Source organism: Protopterus annectens, chromosome 15.part0 (genome assembly GCF_019279795.1).
Source record: "Protopterus annectens isolate FY-2018-M chromosome 15.part0, PAN1.0, whole genome shotgun sequence".
Lineage (NCBI taxonomy): Eukaryota > Metazoa > Chordata > Ceratodontiformes > Protopteridae > Protopterus > Protopterus annectens.
In genome coordinates this window covers 338,380,887-338,395,528 of record NC_056749.1, presented here as the reverse complement: position 1 = coordinate 338,395,528, position 14,642 = coordinate 338,380,887, and positions in this window count along the sequence as shown.

Below are 14,642 nucleotides of genomic sequence, written 5' to 3'. Positions count from 1 at the left end.
TCCAACTAGAATTAGCAACACCATTGGGTACTCTTTTTAAACATAGTCTAAGCACCAGCTTCATTCCCGCTGAATGGAAAATGGCCACCGTTATTTTCTTTCCAAAGATTCCACTAACCCCGGGAACTATAGACCTGTTAGCCTGACTAGCCTTATCTGCAACGCCATGGAGCAAATCATCATGGACCTTATCAACAAATATATAGGTATTCTCCAAACACTTGACCCTATTCAGTTTGGATTTGTCAAGGGATATCATCCCTGTTAAACCTGGTGGACTTCTTCATGACAGTCAACAAGGTCCTGGACAAGGGGAAATCTGTGCATACAGCCTACCTAGACTTAGCCAAGGCCTTTAACACTATCATCCACTCATGCATTATTAAAAAAACTCACCCAGCTAGGTATCAACCTATATATTGCTAGATGAGTCACTAACTGGCTCACTGATAGAACCCATCTAGTCAAAATAGGGGAATCCACCTCCAACAGCAGACCTGTAACCAGTTATGCTCCACAGGGATCAGTCTTGGGATGTCTTCTGTTTGGAATCTATTTCTTCAAAGTACAAGCAAAAACTAAATGTCTGTGGCTGATAAAATTTACTGATGACTGCAAACTGGGAGTGGTCATATAGTCCCCAAATGATGCCAACATCCTACAAGAGGGTCTTACACAAACAATTGATTCATTCCAAAGTCATGGCCTTAAACTCAATGCATAAAATTGTGTTTCATCCCTTTCCATAAAAGGGATGTTCCTACTAACTACCACATCAATAGCAACACCCTAGGTATGCACTCAGTGATGAAAGACCTGGGCACACAGGTTAACAAAAACCTTACTTTTGATCACCATGTGTCCACTTTGGTAAGTCATGCATTTTGTATTGCCCTTCTCATAAATAAGGGTATGGCCTTAAGAAAAAAAGATGTTATAACCTCTCTGTACTCTTCCCTCATCAGAACAATTGAGTTCAATGCCCCTTTTGTTATATACCTTTCCATGCACCTGCAGCAATTGGGGAGAACACAAAGGTTCCTCACAATGAAAATTCATCGTCTTCTGCATCTGTCCTATGTGGATCATCTGAAATCACTTGTCAATTTTTTCTGTTTCATACAGACTACTCAGAGATGATCTTTGGCTTGTATATAAGGTAATCTCTGATCTTGCTTTATTGGAAATCCTGGATATCCACAAGTCAAATGGTACATGGGTTACTCACTCTAAAGACCCTAAACTAGTATGTAACATTACTAGAATCTTCTGGAGGGACAGATTTGTCTCCCAGAGGTTATCACACCTTTGGAACAGACTCCCACTTCATGTCAAACAGTGTGCACCTCATTGGCCCTCTTCAAACGCAGTCTGGATAATTGGGTGTTTAACTATATATAAATTCATCCCGGGGTTCAACTTGTGCCCCTCTTGGACAGGAGTAATAGGTGCTGATCATGGAAATAAGGGTAGAATTTGGCTAGGCATGTAAGGGCCCTATGACCATTAGCCTAGTAACATCCTATGATGATTAAAGCATCTGAATAATCATGGCTGAGTCTGAAAATAGAATTGTTTACTTTTTTTTTTTTTTTTTTTTACAGGGGCATAATAAAAGTAATTGAACATGTTTTAGAAGCAGAACAATGGTATGGCAAAGAAGATAAGGGTAAGTAGAAGAGTGGCAGATGTAGATGTTATTGAGCTTTAGGGCAGAAAGTCAGAACTAGAAGGATCTGTAAATTTTTGGGTAGACAAGAAGAAGAAGGAATGATGGATTAGATAAGGAGGAAATGCAATAAAGACAGCGAAAATCATAAGAGGATGATTTGTAGAAAGAATGGAAGTTGATTAGGAAAAGTTCTGTCTTTTGGGCCAGTAGTTGTGTCAGCTGTTGGAGGTGTGGGCATAGAGGGGCAAGTCAGATTATTATCTGTTTGAAGTGTGGGTAAGATCAAAATGTGTGGGATAAAGCACTTCAGCATTGGAAGATAGTCTGGGAGAGGTCTTGGGTCTTTTTATTGTGTGGTGTAGAGCCTGAAGGTAAAATGATTGCAGCAGTAGGAGTTAAGTGGTGGATAACTGAATGCTGGAAATAAAGTATTTAGAAATAAGGAGACGTAAAGAAATGACAAACTGGGTTGCAAATTTACAGATATGTTCAGGGAAAGGAGTTTAAAAAAGATGGCACGCAGATAGAAGGACAGCAGAAGTAGTAGGGTACAGATGAATGACACAGGCTGAAATGTAAGAACACGTTTAGATTTGTATAGAGAAAGGATAGCGGTCGCTGTATACTGGAGAAAATAACAAGAGTAAGACTTGCCGTCTGGTATAAAATGATGTAACATTGTAACCAAATGACAGGTCACAATATATGCAGAAGGAGAGAGGTAAGTAATGTGAAAGCATTACTAAAAATAAAGTAACACCCACCCACACACACATAGGCATATAAGATATATATATATAGAGAGAGAGAGACTGACAGAGAGAAAATGCTGGTTTATATTTGAGTATATGTAGCATCAATGTATTTGTGTTTTATTTATTTGTGTTGGCTTTTCACTTTGTAATTTTTTTTGTTCTTGTGGCCTAGAATATCAAAATGAAAGATCTGGAATTATGCAACGACCCCCCCCCCCATTAATATTCAAAAACGTGCATGCTGATTGGGCAGCGTGCACATTGTAAATCAGAGTTATAGTAATGGAAAAGGTCCAGTTGCCCGGACTTTTTCCATTACTATAACTCTTTTTTTTTTTTTTTACAGCAACGGAGAATGCAAGATCTCTGTTGCTTCACACTATCTTGCTATGTTAAATGAGTTTAACATACTGAGACAGCTTTAAAAAAAGCAACGGGGAATCTCTGTTGCTTTTTTTAAAGCTGTCTCACTATGTTAAACTCCTTTAACATAGCGAGACAGTTTGTAAAAAGCAACGGAGATCTTGCTTTCTCCGTTTCCTTTTTCAAAACTGTCTCTCTATGTTAAATGGGTTTAACATAGCGAGACAGCTTTAAAAAAGCAACGTATGCTAAACCCATTTAACATAGCGAAACAGTTTTTAAAAAGCAACAGAGATCTTGCTTTCTCCATAGCTTTTGCCCACAGCTTTGCTATACTGCATAGGCATACGCATGCGCAGTACATCAGAACTGCCGCAAAATAACAGACAGCTGCGGAAGGGCAGCAAGGAGGCATTATACAATGCCATTATTTAAGAAAAGTAATATTTTTTTTTTCTTAAATAATGTCATTGTATAATAGCAATAACCCACTTCTGGGTGTTGGTAATGCTGGATTTACCCACGGTTGGCTTTGTTTGGCCACTCGAGCTTCACCCTCATGACCAAACCACACCAACCGTGGGTAAATCCAGCATTACCCACACCCAGGCATGGGTTATTGCTATATTAATCCATCCACAACCCCTGTTACTCACATAGCTGTCAGAGTGACCCTTCAGCAGTGATATTTATCTAAAGACAGTATTCACTTATATTGTTAAAAAAATAATTAAGCTACATGAATATCCAGAGTTTTTGTCCAGTACACAGAATACTATTTGTTTCTGTTAAAAACATTGAATGTCTACTTTTCACATGAATATTGCTATAGGGCATTGGCATGTCTTAAGATTTCATATATATACAGGAGTAAGTAATGCGTATGCTTACTTACTAGGAAATTCCAGCAATATGTGCCTCACTTACAAAGAAGGCACTCGGATGATTTCATAACTATTCTGTATATAGAAGGGGGTTCTGTTTATTAGGACTGACACTAAATATAGAATTCAAAGTGAATACTAATTGTTACATTTGTTTTGAGGTTTGTGATCATGTGACATCCTTTTTCCACATGCACAAAGATCTGGACAGTTTCAACTTCTAACTACATTTAGACTGCTTTGTCTTGAGCTGCATCTAACTGAATTTGTATCATGATCAGTTTACTACTGTACTGAAAATAGCGATTTATCAACAAACCCCTTCCCCCTAAAAAAGCAGGGGAGAGGTAACACCCAGTGACCTTAATGAGTGCATTCTTTTATATGCACGCAGAAAGGAAGAATGTACATTGCATCTTACTAAATTATTTGGTCAGTTATGTTTGTTGTCTCCTCAACTCTTAGACTCAACAAGGTATACAGAAAGACTAATCTCAGAGTTGTAGTGCCAGTGGAAGTGACTTAATTCTGAATTCCATTTTAGATGGAACAGAAATACCAAAATGGCATTCTCATGCAATAAAAACTATTTTTTTTTCTGCTGTGGAAAAAATAAACAATACTTCCTTGCAACCCCAAATGTAACATTTAGCTAAGGTCAGAGCATCTCAATGGAAAAGATGTTCGCTTTGTGTTGTCATGTTTGGCAAATCGATCCATTTAAGGGCTTGTATATTAGCACTTCTGTGCCCCTTGCACAATCTTCCATCTCCCCAGAAACTTGCATTCCACTCTGACACTATTTAAGGAAGTGACCACATGCTTCTTTTGTGGATGTTAAACTGTATTCTTGAGCTAATTCATAAAACAGCAAAATGCTGCAACAGTTAGATGGGCTGAAGCTTTGCCACTGACCTGGTAAAATAAGTTTGATATTTTTTGTGTCCTAAGCTCCTTTTCACATAGTATAACTTAAACTGCCAATCAAGATTACAGATAAACTTGTGAAAGAATAATTGCTGATGAAATTAATAGAAACTGGCATATTTTAAAGGATAGGTAGCATGTTTAATGAGAAACATTACCGTTGTAAGGAAAAATACCCATTGTGAGAATAACATTACATTGTTTAACTTCTGCTTTATACAGCAGTGTGGCAATATGTGACACTGCAGTCATGCATTTCTAATATGAAACGGACGGACATCACACACAGTATTATTTTTACTTCAGACACTGCAGAACATTACTGTACATCTGAAATCATGGTGTAATATTTTAGGCAAACAGCTTTGAATGTTTGCATTGTTTAGACACAAGTATGATTTTTGCTTTGCAGATATGAGTTCCTGCATCATGTGGATGTGCAACTCCTGCATCGCTCCTGAAGACAAGAAAACCAACTAAAACTATTAATCACATTTACTTTTATTACTAGATGCCAGCCTCCAGTAAAAGTTTTGATGGTGTGCTGGAGAGGTACCCTTCCTGTCCTCCTTTAGAGCAGCCTTATGCACAGTGGCGGTTAAAATAAAAATTGCTCATTGCAATATATCCAATGTGAAAAGAAAGGAAAGGAACCGTTATGACAAGGATTTACAACATTTATAAATGGAGCATCTATCATCCCCCATAAATCTCATGCAGGATAAACAACACTGCTAACCTATTCACACTAACAGTACAAATGATTTATGTGTTTCCCAAGGGATATGACATTTTTACAAGCTAATATATGATTTCTGTTTTTATAGCTCTTAGGCAATATTTCATTGTTTTAATTGTTTCTCTTTTTTTTCCTGAGGTTACCAGCTTAGACAGTCTCTTTCAATATATACAGTTTAAAACCCCCATAATGTATCTGTTAAGAGCAAAACTGTCATCATCATGTATTTTGGCAAAACAGTAGTTTCCATCTCTTTCATCTCTGTAAGTTTCCTGGCAAGACTTAAAGCTCCAACAGCTTGGAAGCTGAATGTGATGCCAAGTTAAATTTAATTGTTTTATGGCAAATGCTGGGTTATACTCTGTAGCAACAGAGTCTGTTTTATCGGGCCCCTGTTTCTCAATCTGCAGATGTGGGGTGAGGCTTCTATGTTGCTGACACATGCTAAACATCTCATCATGTTCTGTTTTCCCATTCCTAGGAAGACTTAAGGGTAGCCAGTAATAGCAACTATGAAAAGGAATCATGCTGTGCCCAGTAAAAGGACATGAGTTATAAGTGAATGAAAAAAAGAACATTTCCCAAGTAGACCTTTGGGTGGAGGTAATTAGGATTTAGTAAGCATTTTTCAAGATGAAAAATGTCTTGCTTCCAAATACATAACATTCAAAAGGGCAAGATATAAATATGAACTTGTTAACTTGTCACACGTGCAGATGCCTAATTGCTGTTTCAGAAAATATGGCATTTTTTGTGGCTCTTTAACAATAGGTATATTTCAGTTATAAAGGGCATAGTCTTAAATGCAAAAATAATTATGCACATCACAGCTAACAATTATACTCATTTATGTACTTTTACATCCTTTCAAGATCTCCGAGTTAAAGGTTATGTCTATTTATATTATGAAAGAGCACTGCTTTTCCATCTTGCATTCTGCATCATCTGATATAGCATACATCTGTACACTGAGGTCATCCTCACCTAAGGCATGTAAGCTAACTCTGTCCCAAGTCCATTTGCTCATTCACATGCAAACTCATGAAGAAGCATTTCAGCTGTTGTAATCTGCTTTGTATGTGCGCCATCTCATTGTTTGTGACTTTCTTACAGGTTCTGATTGGAAATTACAAACATTATAAATGCCAAAACATAAGCCTTGGAAATGCAGTAACATTGTGCAATGCAGCCTTTGTAGAACAGAGATAAGAAGCACTGATTACATCCCAGATGCAGTATCTGCTTCTTGGGAAGTAGAGAAGATGACAGCTGAGAGAAATCTATGAAGAGGATAATCCTATTTTCAGATTTCTCTTTCATTAGGTGTGAGAGTTATGTGTGTATGTTGCTGATAAAGTTTTGGTTTCTAATTCTAATTGGAGCCCCAGCTGAAAGCGAGACATGTTTGAGGTGATATCACCATGTAGGCAGAGACTGAACATTGCCTACCCATGTCCCTCCTCCAAGTGCATGTGGAAAAGGCTAGGGTATACATGTGCCCTAAAGCAGCCAACAGTATGATGGCTTGAACCCATCTGTTCCCCCTTCATTTGGTGCCAGTCGACATCTGTGCTGAGCTGGCCTGGAAATCATCTCAATGAATGGTCATATCAGTGCTGAGCTTGCAGGGGAACCATATCAGTGAATGGTTATATCTGTGCTGAGTTTGCTTTGGAACCATTTCAGTGAATGGCCATTCTGGGGTATCAAAATTAAAAATTATGGAAAGAAGCTGGATCCTGAAGTCAGTGATTGCTGGGAGTGAAAAACATCTATAATGAGATCATGCTTGCAGATACTAAATAAAGGATGTAATTTGTTTACATAATAAATCAATAGTAAGTAACGGAGCAAAATATATATGATGGGCCTAAGGGGAAAATGTATTGCAGCAGATTACTGACCTAGCACATACTATGAATGCATTAGATGGCTATAAAAAAGAGAACAATATCATGGGTACCTAGTGCAGTTATAATGGCCAAACTTTTTGACTAAAAAGAATTCAAAAATGTGGTTTCTGATTTACCCCCATCCTCTATGATACAGTGACATTTTAATTTTGTATTTTGATCTCAGGAAGAATATGCGCAACATAGGCCACAGATCATCTGCAAAATAATTATTTTAAATTTCCAATATTTGGAAATACACAATTTTGGTACAAATAATTCGGATAGGAACCCAGTATAAAAGTTTTTTTTATATGTTTAGCTAATGCATTTCTTTCATCATCCCTTTGGATGTCATACTGATACTGATAAATCCTTTACAAGAATACCCTTTTGGTCTTACCGATATAAAAACATTCACATTCTTGGCATTTAGCAACATATACATTCCCCCTGCTGTGGCAGTAATATCTATACATAAGTTTAATAACACCCCAGTTCTGAATAGTCACCTCAGCTGCCTCCAAAATATATCTGCACTGGGGACACTGGCCACATTTAACCATCCACCGATGGAGTTGACAGCTAGTGGTCTTATAAAAAAAGGTTTTAAAACACACATCCTTCTTGTAAACAATAACTGGTTTAGTCCCCACCCTTTTTAAAAATGTTCCAGTTGTGACAAATGATGTTCTGGATGCTTTGAAAATGCAAATTATAGGGTAACACTAAGAATTTCTGGAAAGGACCTTTATCATCCCTGGATGCCATCCCAGGGTCCCTATTTGGCCAAAGTCTGCTGTTAGTAGTCCCCAGCAAAGGGCAAAAATACCCCTCCTGTCTTTTTCTTGCCACTTAATTAAATATGTCTAAATATGGATGCAACATGTACAGCTATAACCCCACTATTGCCTGGAATAAGCTCTCCATAAAAATGAGGGCCCTTACGCATCCTAAACAATTTAAGACAGCCACCAAAAAGCACTTTAAAAGTCACTGCTCCTGCCACTGCACTCTCCTTCCTTAAACATCCCCTACTTCTCATACCTTAATCTACTTTCTACCCTTAACTCACTCTTCTCACTAGCTCTCTCTAATCTTCCTTGACTACTCTATCTACTGTCTTCTAAAACCTATTAAGCAAATTACCTTAGAGAAACATTCTATTGTAATTGTCTTGCCTTCATGCAACTACATTATGACAAAACTGGGTTTTTGTAGCCACTTACCCCCAAAACTATACTTGTCTTAATGACATATTTCTTTTTATACATCTTGAAATAGTTATGCTATACTCGTGATTGCTGACACTGTATAACATCGTATTGCTACTTAATGTCTTGTAATAATCCTGTAATATTGCTGTTTAATGCTAATTTATCATGAAAATTGTATAATATGTTGGAGCTTTTATCCCCGGGCCTCCGCTGAAAAAGTGCTATTCAGCTCAGTCGGACAATCCCAGTCAACAAATGTAAAATAATAAATAAATAAATAAATAATATGTTTTTCAAAAATAGTCATGGGGAATCTCTTCTTTCCAACATTCCACTCAGATTAGAATATTCCTCCTGGAAAACATTGTTGCTGCTCACCATACGGACCAGCCTCACACATTGTCCCTTCACCAGCGGTGAACCTCTTTTGGTGAAGGGGGTAGCAGCTATCAAAATGGAGTAGGAAATTCAAGTATTTAGATTTTCTAAACAAAGAAGACCCAAATTTCTTTTCGGTCCTGTCTTTGGGTATGGAAACATCCAAGTACTGTGCCCTCTTCTCCTTTATCTCCATGGTAAATTTAAAAAAATGTGTGCTACAGTTTAAAAATTAAAAAAAAAACTGGCCTTTTTTTGGTTCAAGTCCAAAAAATAATGATGTCATCTAAAAACCACCCACAGAGACACCAACTATTGACAAATTCAGAGTGAAAGACCACATTTTTTCCCATTGAACTAACACCACATTAGGAAAAATGGGTATATAAGCAGCCCCCATTGCTGCTCCTTTCTTTGGTCTAAACAGCTGGTTTTCAAATATTAGATAGTAGTTTTCAAGGATGGCCTCTAAGTGTTCTAATCATAAGAATCTTAGTATGATCAAACCCTGAATTCAAACATAGAAAGTCATAAAACAGTACAAGGCCTTCTGCATGGGAAATGACTGAAAATAAGTCTACGATTATGTAGTCAGACAGATGGATATAGATAGAGAAAGAGATAGTTATGGTTGGTGACTCCAGTGAAATAGATAGTAAAGGAAATTTATGGGAAACATTATAAGGCTGTTGAGAAGATAATGTAGCAATATTTAATGTTCAGTAGCAAACAGATGCCTCCTGATTAAAGCAACATTTTATTTAGGTTTGGTAAGGCATAAAGCAAAGAATAAGTGCAAAAAATACACAGTTTATGAGTTATGTAATATTGTTACATATAGATAGCTAGAAAGACAGATACATAAAAGCTTAATTAAGTGCCACATTTCAACATAGGATTATAGGATCGACAAGGATGATTATTTTGATGACCATGAGTGACTTGCCAAATACCTTCCCTCAGGCTTTAAGTCTTTCTTATGGAGGTCAAGGCCAGTTAGACCTGGGGTTAATTTGGGGGGACCCATTTAGTTATCCAGGTTATATTTGAAAGAAGATTATGAACTGCATTGTTTAACTTGCAGTGGAAGTTTATTGCAAAATGGGGTAATCAACCAGTAACCAATCTCGCTCTCCAGCAAGTTTTATTCATTTGATGTAGGTTACCTCTCTGTTTCTAATGTTAGCTGTGCATTTTAACTTATTGAGAAAAAGAACTTGAAGCATCACAAGATCTCAGTTGTCTATAAGATACAGAGTATAGGGACTATACTTCCAGTCTCTCCTGTTAACACATCTTCTTTAGACTAGAAATATTCTTAATCAGGAAACTCTGGTGCTTTTCAAGATGGTGGATATGACTAGTGAGGCACACACCAATGGGAGAATTGTATATTATAATAGTTCTGACCATTGCTGAATATAGGGCAACTGTAACTTATATAGATATGCATGTAAAACGTTTCAAATTAACAGGGATACATTGAAGGATTTCCTGACTATAGTTGCTATGTTGTGGTCAAATGAAAGGAAACTATTAAGCTAGGTGCACAGGTATCTGAATATGTTTTCAATTGATAGCATAGTATTTTCAGTGCAGTAAGTAGTTGTTTTTCAAAGGCAACATTATTAATTTCTTTAGTGTTCAATATAAGCCAATTATCCATACATGACGGGTAAAGATATATGTGTGATGATAACATACAGTGTGCAATCATCAGCAAATTTTGTGAACCAGAGTTCCTGGTTCTCAGTTTTGAGATCAGAGAAATAGATGCCAAATGGGAGAGACCAAGCACTCACCATTGGTGGACTCCGTTGGCAACCTTCATATTATTTGAAGCGGCATATTTCAGATACATAATGGGTGTTTGTTCAGGCATGTAGCAATCAATATTATCACATACAGGTCAGTGTTTAAGGCGATCGTTCTAAAATGGTGGTCGACTAGTCTGCACCCTATCCATAGAGCTCCTACTGTAATTTATAAATATCTTAGCTTTAAAGTGCATTGAAAGCTGATTATCGTTGATCATATACTAGGACTAATTAATTTAACTCTCTTCCAAAGCAATCAGAAGTGTATCGACTTATCTAAAACTAAATAAGCAGCTTATCCTCAACTTTACGCTCGGGATCCTCGCCACGTGCATCCAAGAGGCCCTCGAGACAATTAATGCATTATAATAACTGTTGCCTATACACCATGTCTGACATTGCTGAAAGTATGGAAACTCAACTCACAAAAGCAAAAATCTCTTCAATTTTATCTCCGGAAAAGGATATAGCTTCCAAAAGACAAAGAATTACTAGACAACCTGCCGACACTAATAAGACAAATCCTAAAGGAAAAACTGATGCCAACTTCCATCTTGAACTTAAATCAGTGCTACAGCCCATCTATACTGCCATACAGGGTTTCTCCGAACAACTCACAGATTTTGTAAAATCCATAAATCAGATATTACAAAGAGTGGACACACTCGAACACAAAAGTCAAGCCAATGAACTGCTGATCCAATCCATATCAGAAGACCTGAGCATTAAAACATCTATGCTTTCCGATCTACAGTCCAAGATAACGGATCTGGAGGCTAGAAGTCGCCGTAATAATATATTAATCAAAGGGCTACCAGAGTCCTACGATAATCAAAACTTACTGTTAATTTGCAGGCAGATACTTCTTGCTTTATTGGGGTCGGAAAATAGATCTGAAGACCTAGTAATAGAGAGAGTGCACAGGGCTTCTTATAAGCACCAAAACTCGACTACTCCATGTCAAATATACACTAAAATATTAAATTTCGAGGACGCGCAAAAAATTTTAATGTCAGCTAAAAAACAAAGAAATTTTACATGGAACAACCACAAGTTACCTTTACCCAAGATCTGCCTCACCAAATCAAATTAAATAGACAAAATCTAGCCCCTTATTGCACTGACCTGATCAGGAGGAATGTGAAATTCCAGATGCGGTATCCAAACACTTTGCAATTCTCTTACAACGAAAAGAGATACACAGCCAACACTCCATTGGAAGCAAAAGAAGCATTTATCAAAGCTTTCAACGGCTATCCTGCTCTTTAAAATGTTGTACCCGAGCGTACTTCTCTCTATCCCCTCATCAGGAATACTGGAGTAAAATACATGAAGGCTCAATTGCCTGGCTTCAATAGCCATTCATACCTCAATCTTTAGAGTTACTGTCCTTAATTAAAATAATTGATGTCAGAGATATTTAACTCTATAGCTGACTTTTTGCTCTTATATTCCTGGTCGCTGGTTCTGAATAGGAACCTTGTTGTACTCAGGTTCGGTTTTCTGCGGAACATCCAGACTGAAAGTCTTCCGATGGACTTTTAAAATGAAGCTTTCCTTGTGACTCATAGGTTGCAATCTGCCTCGGAGGTTCACCTGTTATGGACAATATGTCTCTTTTGAGCAGGTACTTTTATCAGATTACCAATTTTGGATACAGGAGATAGAAATCTGCGCAGATTGTTTAACACACGATATGATGTACAGATCATTTGAACATATTCTGTCACTCTCCAGCCATGCTCTACTGGACTATTCAAGGTTTAGCTGATGTACTCAGTTAAGTCGCTTATTGTTTGTGCCTTGACAAGGTTGATAATTCTGTTGTATATGGTCACCTTACGTAATAGTTTGAGTTCAAAGCTCACTCAATGTTAGTTTTTAACGAAGCGCGGGCACTAATATACGCAGCAATGAACATTGTGTTTTACACTACAGCTATGATGTGTATTTCTATTAAATATTCTCGCAAATTGTTTCACAACCTACTGTCTCACGCTACACTATCTAACTTACTTATCTTATTCTGACTATTTTTTCTCTTACTCTTACTATTTAGTTAATAATCTTTGCTTATATTAATATTTAGCTATCCTGCCAGCTAAAATATGAGCAATGGTAAAGCTCACCGATTGTGGTGTTGTCTCCCTAGTTCCATATACCATATTTGTCTATATTGGTGACAATTACACTATATAATTATATCTTAACCTATGGTCGGTTATTCACCACATTTCTAGACAACTGCACATATTGCTCACATTAATAAATTGAATCAGAACATAATTAAAACCTGGTTTTAGTAATAGATCTAGCCCTATCTCTTTTCTCATGCCACTATTCTATGTTATTCTCTACTCATAATTGCATCTTGGTACTCTCCTAGTAATGACCACTCTATTAAATCTCTACTATATCTGTTTAACTAAAATCCTCTTATGTCTCTCTTATACTCATGCTTCTCCATATCTATAATTTTCTACTTGGCTATTCCTGGAGCTAGATTAGAGCTCATGGAAGCTTATGCTTTAGGGTCCTAGTATGACCTTGTTATGGAAATGGATAGTTTTGTATATATGTATATATTTAATTACTGTTGGATCAGTCCTTCTTAGGACTTTATATATATTAGTTTTCTTTGCTATGTTAGTTTTGCTAACCAATACTAAGTGGTCCTTTCAATATTGTATATGTATTCTTTCTGCTAGAGAGTGGGGGTGGGTAGGCACCGGGGAGGTCTTGAAGGAATACTACGCTACCATATCTACTGCTGTTACATTCCACACTAGTACCCATGTTACACATAATTTTTTTCTATTATGGTCTCCAAAATTAGTTAGTCCCTTAACCCTATTAACCAATAACCTTCAAATTATTAATATTACTTGTCTTGTAGTCTATGACGCTACATATTGACTCATGGAATGTCAGAGGGCTTCATGATAAACCCAAAAAATGCTATTTAAGTCTCAGGCTAATATATGTTACCTACAGGAAACACACATGTATAAAGAGGATTGGGCCAAAGAGGAGAAAAAAAAGTGGATAAAAGCCATCATCTCTGCGGGGAACAGCTCGAATTCCAAAGGGGTGGCTATTATAATCAAAAATAATTTCCAAGGAGATATTATTGAGGAGAAATATGATGAAAATGGCAGATGGTGCCTCTTTACCTCACGTCTATACAGCCTTAATAAACCAGTATTATTTCTCAACTTATATGGCCCATGTACCCAGCAACATACCTTTATTCTAGAAATACACAACATTCTTTCATTATTTAATGACCACTATATTATAGCTGGTGGAGACTGGAATGCTGTAATAGATCCTAATTCAGATCAAATTAGCAAATCTCCCTCTTATAACCTTCAATCATCTATAGCTATAGAAGAATTAATGTATGATCTCAACCTTATTGACCCCATCTCTTACAAAGATCATTTAAAGATGAATTATACACATATTACTCGAAATGCTATAATACGTGGTCAAGACTAGACTTTTTCCTAATTTCCGACTCCTCCTCTTGCTTCAAAATCAACTTCTCTATAGAACCCAGGTTTCTGTCTGATCACTCAAAAATCTCTCTCAAAATTAATCCTGATTCAAGCTCAACCTCTCCATCCAAATATAATAATTGGACACTAAACAATAACCTGCTTCTCAATAATGATATTATTCAAGCAATCACAGAACCATTACTTGACCTTACTTCTAATCTTGACAACATCAACATCCCCATGGATATACAATGGGCTGCCTGTAAAGCTTATATTAGAGGTATTATAATGAATAAAGCTTCTTACCTTAAAAAAATTCATAAAAGTAAGGAATCCAAACTTACAGTCAAGATTTCCGAATTGGAGAAGCAACAAAGACTTAACCCAGACCCTAGTATTTACAAACAAATAACCGATTCCCAAAATCAATTGCTGCATCTTCATCAACAAAATCTAACTCTATTAGAACAAAAACTTATTGCGTCTTATTCAGAA